The 13,840-nt window shown below is 42.3% G+C and overlaps 1 protein-coding gene across 3 annotated transcripts in view; it reads left to right on the plus strand.

Annotated features, from left to right (window-relative positions):
* The first annotated feature begins 9,707 nt into the window (after positions 1-9,707).
* The window catches only part of Ccdc91 (coiled-coil domain containing 91), a 165,199-nt gene continuing 161,066 nt past the window's right edge, over positions 9,708-13,840 (plus strand). For 2 of the 3 annotated variants that reach the window (XM_029535495.1, XM_021190587.1), the window contains exon 1: positions 9,708-9,897. The gene's annotated coding sequence lies outside the window, so the exon portion shown is untranslated. Of the gene's footprint in view, positions 9,898-10,600; positions 10,859-13,840 lie in introns of those variants that run through there. The other variant, XM_029535494.1, reaches the window with a different exon arrangement.

Raw genomic sequence — 13,840 nt, forward strand, 5'->3', positions numbered from 1 at the left:
AGTTGAAGCGTTTGAGAACCTTTATTAAAAGTAAGTTTTTTTTAAAAAAAACCTAAGCCCACAGGATTATATAGATTCTATTATTATAGAAGCCGGGGGGGGGGAGGGTTTGGATGGGGTGAGCAGAGCTGAGAGGAACCACCCGCGTGTGCAGTAGGCCTGGAGGTCAGTGTGTGCTTTGGTATGGTAGTAGCTACCACAGTTAGTCATCTGTCCCAAGTCTCTTTTGAACCTGACAGTAATCATTCCCGTGATCCCTTCCCAAAGTGAACACAGGACATTTGGTCAGGTGATGTGACCCAAACATTAAAAAAAGAAAAGTTGGAACAATTCATTGACAATGAGATAAGCCTGCCACTAGGAACACTCCTTTAGAATTGGGGAGTATAAAGGGAAGTTAAAAAAGGGGGGGGGGAGTTCTGCCAAGCTTCACCTTAAAACAGTAACTTGCCTGTTGAGTTATTGAGAAAAAACAACAACGAACCATTCAGGGCTAGCCATTGCCTTCGGTTCTCTATTCTCTGTATTTCTGCTTGATTCACTGTGGAAATTAGGTGGAGCCTGAAGGATCATTAAAGACTGCCTCAAGTCAACCAAGTAGCAGCGTTAATGATGGCCACTATGCTAGGGATGGCCTTGGCCCCTGCCTATGGTTTAATGGCTATTCTTGGTTGTCAACTTGACTACATCTGGAATTAGGTAAAAACCCAAGCACCTGGCACACCTGTGAGGGATTTTTCTTGATTAAATCATTTGAAGTGTGAAAACCCACCTTCAATCTGGATCTTTAGATGTGGGAGGATCTGCCTTTAATTTTGGCAGCAGTTTGTCTAAGGACATAGAGAAAGGAAGGTTGTGTTCTTAGCCTGCTTGCCTTCACTCTTGCCGGCAAGTTCATTTCTTCACTGGCATTAGTCGTCGTCGTCTTCTTCTTCTTCTTCTTCTTCTTCTTCTTCTTCTTCTTCTTCTTCTTCTTCTTCTTCTTCTCCTTCTTCTTCTTGCTTCTGGCATATACTGAAGACCAGCTGTGATGTTCAGCCCCATGGACTGAACTACTAGTAGATTCTTGGACTTTCTGTTGTAGACAGTCTTTGTTGAACTAGCTGGACCGTAGCTTGCGAGCTACTCTAATAAATTCTACCTATTATCTATCTATCTATCTATCTATCTATCTATCTATCTATCTATCTATCTATCTATCTAATCTACTGGACCACAGAAAGAGGCCCTGTTTTGAAAAAGAGAGAAACAAGATGTAAGCATAATGTGTTGTCTCTAAGCAGCTGCCACATCTGTACTAGGCTACCTAGGTCTTTAATGCGAGATGGGATTGGAGTTAAGCAATGGGTTGGATAGGTTTTGTGGAGCAGACAGGTAGCTTGTGAGGCAAGCTACGTATCTAGCACATCTAGCAGGCAATTGAGAAATACATCCTCAGCTCAGAAGTTTGTTCTGGGCTAGGGAGGTGAACTAAAACTGTCATAGTCATCAAGGGTAGGTAAATTTTTGGGAGAGTTTTGGGTGGGTATGTGGAATGCATCTGTATAGCTGAGAAAGTTTCCTGCAGAAGATGCCTCTGTATTCCACAGTCATGTCTGTGAAGCAGATTCATCTGTAAGGAGTGGGGATTTTCCATAGAGAATGGGACCAGGTCTTCGGGATAGTGACACAGAAGCTGAAAATTGACGAGTAGTCTAACATCTCAGGAGAGAACCTGAGGCTTGCAGCTAAGTGAATTTGTACAAAGACAGCTATTCTATTCTCAAGACATCTTAGCAAAGAGAGAGCTGGGCACAAATTAGGCTCAATGATTATAAAAGCATATTTACCTCACAGATGACAGGTTCAGATTCCTGCCATTGTTATGAGCCTGGGGTGATACGCTACTTGCATGAAAGGTACTCACATGATGGTCAAGAATTCTCCACATTTGGGGCTGGGGATGTAGGCTGGGGTAGATTGCTTGCTTGGCATGTGTGAGGCCTGGTGCTCAATGCCTAACACTGGGGAAACAAAGTAATTCTTTGTATTTTCCTAGAAATCAAAGAGTATTATATTATTTATATTCCTTCTAATAACATTTGGATAATCTGTATTCTACTCAGGAGCACAATTTGCAATTATTTGCATAAGAGCTTAGATTTGGGGGAGCTTAGGTTTGGGTGTGTCTTATGATTTTATTCAATGAATGATTTTACTAAGTTAAACATTAACTTGCCAATCTCTGGGGAAGACATTAACATTTGTTAAATTATAACTTCTGATAGATAAATATCAGGTGAATTATTGAGTGATACTCAGGTTTAATGTACCTGTCTTAATTAAAGAGTCTGATAAGTGTATAGAAAGAACACATAAGCTTTTATGTTCAATAGAAAATTTACTTTTTAGGAGGGTTGAACCTTTTGACATCACAGAACTGTGTTGTCAACTATAAAGTTCAAGATCAAGAGCCATGGAGAGCCAAGTGATCAATGTACAAAATGGTCACTCACGAAGAATTGTAGCAGTTTAAGTATAATTCATAGCTACCCTGGAGTGTGTGTGGCTCTATCTGGTTGTGGGCTGCAGGATGGGTGCACCTGCAAGGCTTAACATGTAGCAGATCCTCATTCCCTTCCCAAAGTGGGTTTGCTTGTTGCTAGAGGCAGCTTGTAATACTGCAGGCTTACTTTATCATCATTGTGGGTATATGATGTTATATAGGGGTATGTGCATGCCACAGCATGTCTGTGGAGATCAGAGGGCAACTTTGTGGAGTTGGATTTCCTTTTCTCTATCTGTGTGTGTTATAGGGATCAAATTTGGTCAAGAGTTTGATTGCAAGGGCTTGTATCTGCTAATGACATCTCAATATCCCTCAGATTTCCACACACACACACACACACACACACACACACACACACACACACACATATATGAAGTATATATACATACATACATTTTTCCCAATTCTCCAGCTTATCATATGTGGTGCCATCCCTGGACAGGTATTCAAGAGTTGTAAAACAAAAACACCTTGGGAAAGCCCTGTGGAGCAGTATAATAAGCAGTGGTTCTCAATGGCTCCTCATTCAGTTCCTGCTTCCAGGTTTCTGACTTGACTTCCTGTTCTGATTTGACTTAGTGATAGATTACGACCTTGGAGCTGTAAGATAAATAAACCTTTTCCTCCTCTAAATTGCTTTCAGTTGTTGTGTTTTGTCACATCTATAGGAAGTGACTAAGACATACAGACTTTTCTTTAACTGTTTTTACTAGTCTAATGGATGAATGTTTTCCTAGAAGGGATGTTTTAGCACTTTCTATGCAGTATTGAGAAAAGTACTTTAGCTTCTTAAAGTGTTAGACACCATACAAAGTATTAATGAGTTTTCTAATATTAAAGTGACTGTTCATTCTTAAAATAAGTATAGTATTCATTATTTCATTTCAAAGTGTAAGAAGAAACGTAGCCTGTAGATTTTTCCTCTAGTTTTTGAAAATACATGTGTGAATAGACAGCTTTGTTAAATTTTCTTCTAAAGATATTAAGAGTTTTGTTACCATCAACTAATTCATGATAATATACAGAGAAATAAGTATGGTTCAAAATGTATGGTGCATTTTTTATTACAAATATGATAGTCATGTCATGAAATTTGAATCATAGAAAATGGTTTGTCTATAAGGAGAAAATAGTTTGATTTTATGGAACTTAATTTTTTTCAAAACTCTTTTATAATAACTCTTTTGTTATTATAGGCATCAATAAACTACTACAATTAGATGTTCAGAATTCTTCACTGATAGATAATAGTTTGGATTTAGGTTTTATATTTTTATCTACTGTAATATTGTTATAAATATACAAATGATAAATTTTAAAATGTATAGGGTATTCACACATTTGAAGGGCACATTTAAAATAGGTAAAGGGAAGCCACAGAATTGCCTACCTTTCTAGATAAGTCTGGCAAAAAGAGATGTCCTAGTATCTATTCTCACAGTTATTTAAATCTTATTTTTAACTTTTTAATTAAAATTTAAATTAATATTTAAATTTTAAATATTTAAAATTAACATATAATTAACTCAGTTTTTCCCTATATTTTCATGTTCCCTCACTCCAACCATCCCCCAGGACACCCCACTAACTCTCAAGTTGAGGGCATCTTTATTTTATCATTGTTGTATTTATCTATCTCTCTATCTCTCTCTCTCTCTCTCTCTATCTATCTATAGATACATGCATACATTATATAAAAACGGTATGTTAAGTTTGTTGTGTCTTTTATGTGCATTGTTTCAGAATTGATCATTCTGCACTGAATAACCAGTTTGGGGACCATCCCTGGCCTAGGTCAATTCTCTCTAAGTAGTCATTTGCTGCCTGGACTTTTTTTTTTTTGCCTAGGATTAGGAATTGATATTCCCCTTTCTTTGTTAGTATTTCAATTGTTATCATCTTGGGTCATATTTAAGCAGTCATTTTGTTGAGTTATTCAACACAGACGTGTCCCATCTCTTCTTGCTAGACACACATAACATTTTAAATCAAGTGGTTTTGATCTGAATGTAAAACATATATGCAGGCAGAATTGTCTTCACTAGAAAGACATTGCTGTCAGTTTTTTATTCTATGCTAGATTAAAATTTGACATAATTAAAGAGGTAAATTACCTCTTTTATGTTTAGAATTATTTAAAACCCCAACCCACCAAAGAAAAAGCAAAGAGAGAAAGAAGGAGAAGTGAACAGGAAGACTCCCCCTATGCACTGCCCTCCTTTTTCTGGTCAACTTGAAAGAGGGATCTGATGCAGGGGAGTGCTGTCTGGGGTGCAATCACATTCTCTCAAACCCCACTTTTCAAACTTCAGAGTTTTCTCATGATGTGTTAATTTTGTGGTACACCAGCATTTATGAGAAATTTTAGTTCAAACTCAATTTATCTTAGTTGTACCGGCAGCTCTTGCCTGGCATTCTGCCCAGAGCACTGATTGCAAGCAAGGTCTGCGGAAGTGGTGCAGCAGCTTTGAAAGACTCTGATATGGTGGTCCAACAAGGATGCAGAAACTCAGCCTCTGTTTTGACTTTCCAATGTGCATTATAAAAATGTAGCGTTTAGCAGCTGGAGGTATGACATTCGAATAACCACTTGTAATTATGTGAATAATTTGCCTGTTAAAATCAACCCATGATATAAACTAGAGTCCATCCCTCACTTGTTTGTTTGTGATGATGATTGTATACAAACAGTGGGGTTAGATGGGTGTTGTTTTCTGGGAATCCAACCCTGAACTCTGAATATGCTATGCGAACACCATACTCCACTGCCATCCCCTACTTGCAGCCCCAACTTTAGAAAGTTTACTGCACAGATATGAAATATTTATTTATTTTTAAAGGATGTAATGTGGAGCTCTGGTACAGAGTGGACATATGTGCTTTCTGTCTTCAGCCAGGACTTTTATGAGTTACCAAGAGGTCCCAGTTAAAAGTAAATGACCATGAAATCCATGATGATTCATTTATATCATTCTACAGATGAAATTGTGACTTTTTTTTTCATTTTCTGGCTTGTTTTTTCTTTTGTGCATTTGCACTTGACACCAAAGAAGCAATTCTGGTTTTCAGACATTAATTAGGGGAGACTCTTGTTCATTGGGAATTAGGCTATGTAAACCAAACTGCATGTGATGAGGGTCACGTTGATAGACTGGAGAGGGGGCTACCAAGGATCTGAGAGCGAGGAGTTAGGGGTCACAAGTCTCCTCTAGGATTGACACTTCCTGAGTGGTTGTGTGTTAGGCATGACTCAGATATCTAACTGAAGAAAGATGAGAAACGATCATAGTTCTCCATGTCCTTCAGCTGTGCACATCTCAGACTAATGTTTGAAATCCTTTACCATTGACTTACGTGCACGCCAAGTATCACAGGAATCTGGGAGGGCATCTTATGCTCAGCTGCTTAATTCTCACCACTCTTTGGCTTGAACCAGGCCAAAGGAGAAGGTGAATAAGGCCCTTTTCTGTTTAAAGGGGGATGACAACTCATTTTGTAATATTTAATTTGAAGCTAGAAATACAGACTCTTTCTACACTGTTATACACTTAGCTCTGCAGGCAGCAGCAAACCCAGCAGGTAATAGATTCGATACTTGCTACAATTGCTTTAGAATTGCTTCAATCAAAACTTTAGTCCACCTCTGGATTCTGTGGCTTTGTTTTCCTCCCCGAGCCTGCTCTGTCCTTAGATCTGCTTCCTTTATGCTATAAAAACATGGAGACTTACACACTTCTTTACTTACATTCTCAGAAGAGATGAAGTTCTGTCCAACAACTCTATATGAGTGATCGCCAAAGTAGTCCATATGATTCCAGGAAGCAGTACTCTAATAAACCCAGGAATGGGACATCACCACACCCCACCCCCAACCCCAGCAGCTGTGGCATGGAGGTTTTCATACCTCATTCTAGCGTCTGTCAGTCAGGGCACACCTGGACTGAGCACACTTACCTTGAGCACACCTAGAGACAAGAACAGAATGGCAGAAGAACCAAATGCACACTCAGACAAGAATGACCAGATCTGTACGGGAGTCCTTTACAGTCCAACCACTGTTCTGTTAACTGGCATATTATTTCTGTGGCATTTGCAAAACTCTTCCTTATCTTGCCTCCTCTGTAGACAGTCCTATTTTTTTCCAGTGTGATTTCACATTATACCACCTGCCCCCAGTGTAATACCTATATTGAGGATTCTGCAGAATTTCTGACTAAAATGTCCTTGATTATCAAGTGGTGGCATGCAACAGATCCAGAAACAAAATTAACTTGGGCTGTCTTTAGTTCCCTTAATAGCCATTTACACCCATGTTCATATGTGATCCAACATTCCCTTTTACTATCAGGTGACATCTTTGGAATGTATTTACTTAGCAGAATACCAGAATCCACTAAAGCTAAGGCTAAGAAAGTCATAACATTTGGAATATATAGGCAGAGACTTCTCTGCTTAGATGTAGCCTGTCTAGCTCACATCTTCAACAATGTTTGAAAGTGGATTTATTTGTGACTTTGTCCTGTGACAATGAAACGTTTACACAATCTCATCCTTGGTGGAACACATCATTTTGCTGTAGTTTGAGTCACTGTTCCCAGGCCACAATTATTTATATTTGGATACCAATAAAGTATCCCCCCCCTTTTTTCTGGAATGGAGATTGTTTTGCACTAACGGCTGTCACAGTCTGTCTCCACTATCATCTTTGCTTTCACTATACCTACCTACAAATTGAATCCATCCTACAGCTCCAGGTAAGTGAAAACATTAAGTTCATGTCCTTCTGTCCTTCCTTCCATCCTCCCTTCTTTCTCTCCTTCTTTGCTCTGTTATTTGGAGCATACTCTTCTTTCTTAGCTGGATTTGATCCTACCGATTCCTCAGGGCTTGTCCTGAGCTTTCTTTCTAATGAGCAACACTTCCTGGTTGGCCAGGTTAAGAGGAGCACTCAGCACCTCTAATCTGGTTAGGCCCCATTTCTGATTTCATTGCATCTTTCTCTACATTTGCTCTCCTTGAGGGTGGGAGCCATACTTCTCATCTCAGGTACTATGGGCTGTAGTCATATTGACAACAAATGTCTAGAGCAGTGTCAGCCGGCTTGTAGAAACACTGTGCTGAATAATCAAGATCAAGATTTGTGTTCCAGAAGTGAGGCACAGGAGAGATGAAAGACCTGTCTTCTTTCAGAAGGGAGTGTAACATGGTGTAGAAAAGAACCAGAGTTCCTAAAGGGTAGAATTAGCATGTGACTCAGGAATTATAGTCTATGTCCAATATCTATCCACAAAGCTTCTAGAAGACCGTTCACAGAAGTACTTATTCATGTAAGTGGACTCACAAAACATTATGCTAAGTGGGGGAGACCAGGCACAAAAGGTCACACTTTGTATGGACAAGACATATCCTGAGGAAGAGGATTAATGTTGCCTAGGGCAGATGTGATGTGTGAAGAGATGGAGGAAGAGAATGACTGCTGAGGAGCATGGGATCTCCTTTGGCAGTTGGAAAGAATACTTTAAAGTTGACCATGGTGATGGGTGCTTACATGTGAGTATGTTAAACATTTAAAGATAGAAGTACAGATTACTTTGAGGGGTTTCTGAGGTGAGATTCTGATGACTGATACACAGTGATCTGAAAGTAGAGTGGTTGCTGTAGGAAAAAACGGTCATTCTGTTGGGTCTGATGTTTCAATGGAAACCAAAGGCATTAAAATTTCAAGCACAAAGAGAAAAGATAAGGTGACACAGAGATATTGACTAACAGTTTATGAAATGCTTATTGAATTCTTGACTACTAGACTAGATGTACAAGGAGAAATGGGAAACATTTTGCTGAGTATACAAATAAGTGGTCCTCGACTTGGTGCTCAACTGGAAATTAAAAAAGTATATGTGTGTAAGGAAGCATCAAATTTCTATAAGAGAAATACAACTTATTTGTGCAAAGAATGGGCAGGATGGAAAAGGTCAGAAGAGGTGATCTGCTCAGTATTGTTCACTAAGGACTTCAGGTTGCCCAGCTCAGTGGAGGCATGTCAAGGTCTTGTTGATACTTCCTTCTCAGAGTACAGAGATTAAAGATAGTTCAGTTTTTCTCAGTGGAAGGAAGAGAAAAGCAATTCCCAATAATGCTCTCTGTGTGAAGAACAGAAGTTGTCCATAAACTCACACTCAAAAGATCAGGGCACTGGGCAGTAAAACATCTTGGATATATCTGGTTCACTCCTAAATTGTTAACCACTTGACTAATTCCAAGTAAAAGGTATACGTTCAATAAAAATAAAGTGAATGTTTAAACCATCTGAGAAGTGTGCTACCTGTTGACCATTTCTATGTAACAGTCACGACAGTCTACACAATTACTCTCCCCTTCAAACAAAAACCTATCAAGTGTGTGCGTATTCCCTTCAGGAAAAGGTGTTGACGGACAGCTTTGCTATAAGGATGTCAAACGGCTGAAAATCAACTGTCTTTAATAGAATATGAACGAACTGCTATGACAGAGTTGATTACAAGTGCTGCAGTCCTAGCGCTGCAGATCTTCAAAATCCAGTGGTTTAGAGAAGCTTTCAGCTTAGGCATGTTCAGGAACTTGAGAGTTCTGCTAAGCCAATAGGTCCAGACATCACGTCAAGCATTTCTTGTGCATGTCATAGTGCAGGGTGCTTTATTCAGTTCTCACATTTTGGTTGCTTGTAAGAGGCAAAGGGAGTAGTAAAAGGCTCTTCTCGTGGTAGATTCAAGTTCTGGACAGAAGAAAGATTCAGATTTGGTAGGTGGTTTTATGAGCCGGTCACTAAGAGAGATTGAGAGCCTCTTCTAGGAGGTAGCTCTTGAGAAAGGTCAGGAAAAGCATTAAGTCGAAGCCAATCTATGGCAGAGTGCAATTACCTGAGAATCACTCAACTAGGAGGTTCTTCTTGTGGCCTAGCCTGCTGAATCTCTGATAGGAGGAATATCTGTTGGGATAGTTTGTTTTGGCTCAGGATAAAAGATAAGGCATGTTGTAGTTTTTGAGGATGGTCAGGGCAGTGCAAATCAGATCAATCCATTTCACAGGTCAGGTCTCTCTTCAGATGAGGCTCAGCTGGCCTCCTCTTGGGGGTCATGTGATGCGCCCGCGGATGCCTGGAGCGCCGCGCGCAGGCCTGGGCGGGCCTAGGTAGAAAGCAACTTCCGGTGAGGAGGTCCTGGACGCCGGGTGGTGCGTGGGCTGCCCCAACGTGGGTTCCTGGGCCAGCAGTCACCGGGCGGGGGGGTGGTTGCGTAGCCGGTGTCCCGGAGCAAGTGTCTGAGAGCCGGGTGTGACGCGCAACAGCGCGGGGAGCACTGCGGCGGGAGCAGGTAATCGGGTGCTCGCCGTCTGGGTCCGGGTCTCGGCCGCGGGTGGGAACGCGGCCAAGCTACCGCGAGCCGCGAGGCCTCGGCCGGGCGCCTCACGGGACCTGGGTCGGGGAGACACCTCGCTCCCGCCCTCGCCCGTGGGGACCTGCACTGGCGCGGTCCCGAGTGGAGAGCCATAGGAAGTTCGCTCGTTGTCCGCGCCGTAGTTGCCCCGGCGGAACGGAAGTGTTGACCCTGACGCGGTTCCCGCCGGTGCCGAGCGGCGCACCCTTTCCGGTCTCAGACCTTGGGAAAGCGCGCAGCGTGCCCTAGGCGTACTGGAGAGCTGATCGCTGGACACACCCACAGCGGCGTCTCGGGTTCTCACCGGAGACGAGCACCATGCGGAGCGCGTGGCCTCTGCCTGTCACACACCTTCCCCCGCCCCCAGGATGCCGCGGCTGCGCGGCTGCTTCCGCCGGAGGGAGCTTTGCACTAGAGTTGTGAGCTGCTCTGGCAGCTCTGGGATGGTGAGGCCGCCGTGATCTTGGCCCTCCTCTCTGGGGAAGTGAAGGCTTTGGGCTCAGCTGAGGTCCCTCAGAGGCCGCCCACGAATTCCGACTTATCCCTCCACTGTGCAGACACTGACATATCTTCGTCCCTAGTCTTTAAACTTCCTGGCTCGGTGGATGGCTATGGAACATGTTTGCATGCTGCGTGGTTGAGGGATTGCCATCTTGTCACAGGGTGGGCCAACACTCACCTCAGGATTTAAGACAAAAGCCCGCAGAGTACTCACAGGAAAGGGCGACAGCAACCGAGGAGAAGTGCACTTGTAGTCATCTCAGCCACACCTTGTGTTGCTTTTGGGGCCGTCTGTTCCTCACCTGTTGGGATAAATGGCTCAGGAAGATGCTAGGCCCGCTGCAACTTCTTGGTGCCACTATGTGGTGTTAGTGTGTGGAGAACTGCCTGGTGAGAGGTGAGGAAGTTTGGTTCTCCTAGGATGGCTGGAGGTGTTTCAGTGGGCTGGGAAATGTGAACTGGTTGCCTAGCAACATCATACTCCAAATGGAAAAAACATAAAACAAAATGAGAAAGTCCAGGATTTTTGAGTTTTTGAGAAAAATATTAATCATCATAATACTTCACAGAAAAAGAAAACTTTAGAAAATCACCTAGAGAAACATCCGTTGTTTGACACTTATTTTATCTCTAATTTCTTTCTCTTTTAAATAAAGTAACTAGCAGTTGGGTGTGGTGCTGTGTACCTGTTAGACTAAAAGCAAGAAGATTATGAATTCAAGGCCAGACTGGGTTATGGTCTTTTTTATTTATTTTATTTATTTTTTATTTTTTATTTTTTTGTTTTTTCGAGACAGGGTTTCTGTGTGTAGGCCTGGCTGTCCTGGAACTCACTCTGTAGACCAGGCTGGCCTCGAACTCAAATCCACGTGTCTCCCTCCTGAGTGCTGGAATTAAAGGCGTGCGCCACCATGCCTGGCTCTGGGTTCTGGTCTTAATATAAAATATAAGTAACATATTTTAAGTTTATGACTGTATACTGCAGAAAACCATTTATTAACGTTGTAGAAAGAACTTTGATATTGGACTGAAAGACAACATCTCAAGTCCTGTTTCTCAAGGCTGTGACCGAGCACCTGACTAGAAGCAGCTTAAGGAAGGAGAGATGTATTCTGGCTTACAGTTTGGAGTGCAGTCTGTCACAGTGTCAAGGCATAGCTGCCGGTGTGGCTTGAGGCTGTATGGGCAGGAGTTTGAGGCTGCTCACTCACAACTGTGTGGATCAGGAAGCATAAAGTAGCTGGAAATGGGACTTCATTATAAGCCTTAACCACATCCACTGTCATGACCCAGTGCCTCCAGCTAGACCCTGGCCCTAAAGTTTCTACAGCCTCCATGACAACGTCACCATGTAGGAACTGAACATTTAAACGCACAATGTGCCAGTGAATTTTCTGTTTTCAAAAAAATCTCAGCTCGCTCTCTCTCTCTCTCTCTCTCTCTCTCTCTCTCTCTCTCTCTCGTGTGTGTGTGTGTGTGTGTGTGTGTGTGTGTGTGTGTGAAAGAGCCTGTCATTAATTAGCTTGTCTCAAGCTTGAATGGACAGGACTTTGCTTAATGGGACATTTTACTAAATACCCAGGTACTATCAGATTTGTAAAGAATATAGGATATTTATTAAGCTGCTTGCTTCTCCTCCCATCTGTCTGTACACAGTGAACTTTTTGTTGATTATTGTTTGTCTCAGCTTTTTTTTTTTTTGAAACTGGACATATAAAAATATATTATGTGTTCTCTCTGAGTGTTTGCTCATTTCTCTTCCTTGGAATTTGGTCTTGTTGCTGTTTGTTTGCATAATAATCTTGTTCTTGATATACCATGGAAGCTCTGTGTGGTCATGTGCAGCCACTGAAGTCTATTTAGTTTACGAGCCACAGACAATCATTTCCATTGATGTGTAGAGCTAATGCATCTAGCCTTTGCCAAGGATCCCTGAGTGATGGTGCAGGGTCGTAATGCTCATGTGAACAGACTGTAACTGCCTTCGTCTTCATTTGTCACTTGTGCAGAGCCAGAGGCAGGCAAAGTCTCAGGTCGTTCTCTAGAGTGCACACATCACACACACACACACACACACACACACACACACACACACACGACCTGGAGCATGCATAAACAGCTTTATGAACAAACTTGGTCTTTTAGGTTTTCAAAAAAGTGTTGGATCTTTTAAGAATAATTTGTAAACATGCTACTCTTCCAGTTCTTACCTTTGTATGTTAGCTAGGTGTGTGTGCATGCAGCTGTCACCACTGGGGAGAGGTTGCTGTCCTGGCAACCTGAGTGAGAGCAAACGCAGCCTTTCCAGGCAGCAGCCAGGCAGGTCAAGAGTGGCAGCTTCTGAGGAAGGGCCTTTGGAAGAGTTCCTGGGTGGGTCCCAGGCTGCTGGGGTTCCCTGTGCTTTGAAGCTGCTGTTTTCTCAGGTCATGAGTGCTGGGGAGGATGGTGTGAGGTAGGAGGGCCCGCAGTATCAGAGCCTCTGTTCTGTCAGTGGTGATTTTTGGACATAGTGTCCTGGGTTATTGCAAGCCTTGGATTGGTGCTGGGCCATGAGATTGTTGACGGGCAGTTGTTCTAAAGCCTGTAATCAGCTCCCTCCTTAGCAAGGTGCTGCAGAGCAGTGAGGGGTCTCTATGTGGAAAGATTCAGTGGAGTGGGAAGTAGATCTCGTGAGGTGAGACAGACACACTGCTCACTGTAATAAGCTCTGTGTCCTCTTCAAAACTGTCACTATCTACACTGTTTCTGTGTAACCATGTTTGCTTATACAGATGTTAGCACAGTTTTAGGTTTGTGAATTACAACTGGATTGCCAGAGTCATTTTGCTCAAAGGGAAAGTGGAAAACAAAACAAGCCATTTATTGCATTGTGTCCTATGCCTGAACATATTGCTTAGGGGAAGTTGGGCTTTCTGCATAAGGAATTCCCCAGTAAAAGACAGCCAGATCCCATTTCCCCCTTGACTGGGTGAAAATATCTAGATGTGTTTTTGTATGTTTTCATGTTTTAGGTGCTGAAGGTAACTGATTTTTTTTTCCCATTTGATAGAATGTTACTGTGATGAAGTAGTATCTAAGTGTCATAATTGAGCATATACAGGTATATTGTTGCAGAAGGAATTCCTGCTATAGACCCTTGATATGATGGGTCTGTCCAGTGTGCTTGTCTGTGACCTTTTGTGTGGTTTAGTTTGTATCATCTTTATAACTGAGGAAGATGGAATGGTTTGCAGATGTAATAAAGAGATAGGCTTTCATTCCACATTGGCTTGTGCTGGCATTCATTTCCTTATTTACAGAACTCCTGGGAAGCAGGGCCATAAGCTGAGAGTTCCACATCCTCGTTAGGTAGGCCCAGGGTGTGACTTTCTGGCTCCTT

The sequence above is a fragment of the Mus pahari genome, chromosome 2, assembly GCF_900095145.1.
Source record: "Mus pahari chromosome 2, PAHARI_EIJ_v1.1, whole genome shotgun sequence".
In the NCBI taxonomy this organism is placed as follows: Eukaryota; Metazoa; Chordata; class Mammalia; order Rodentia; family Muridae; genus Mus; species Mus pahari.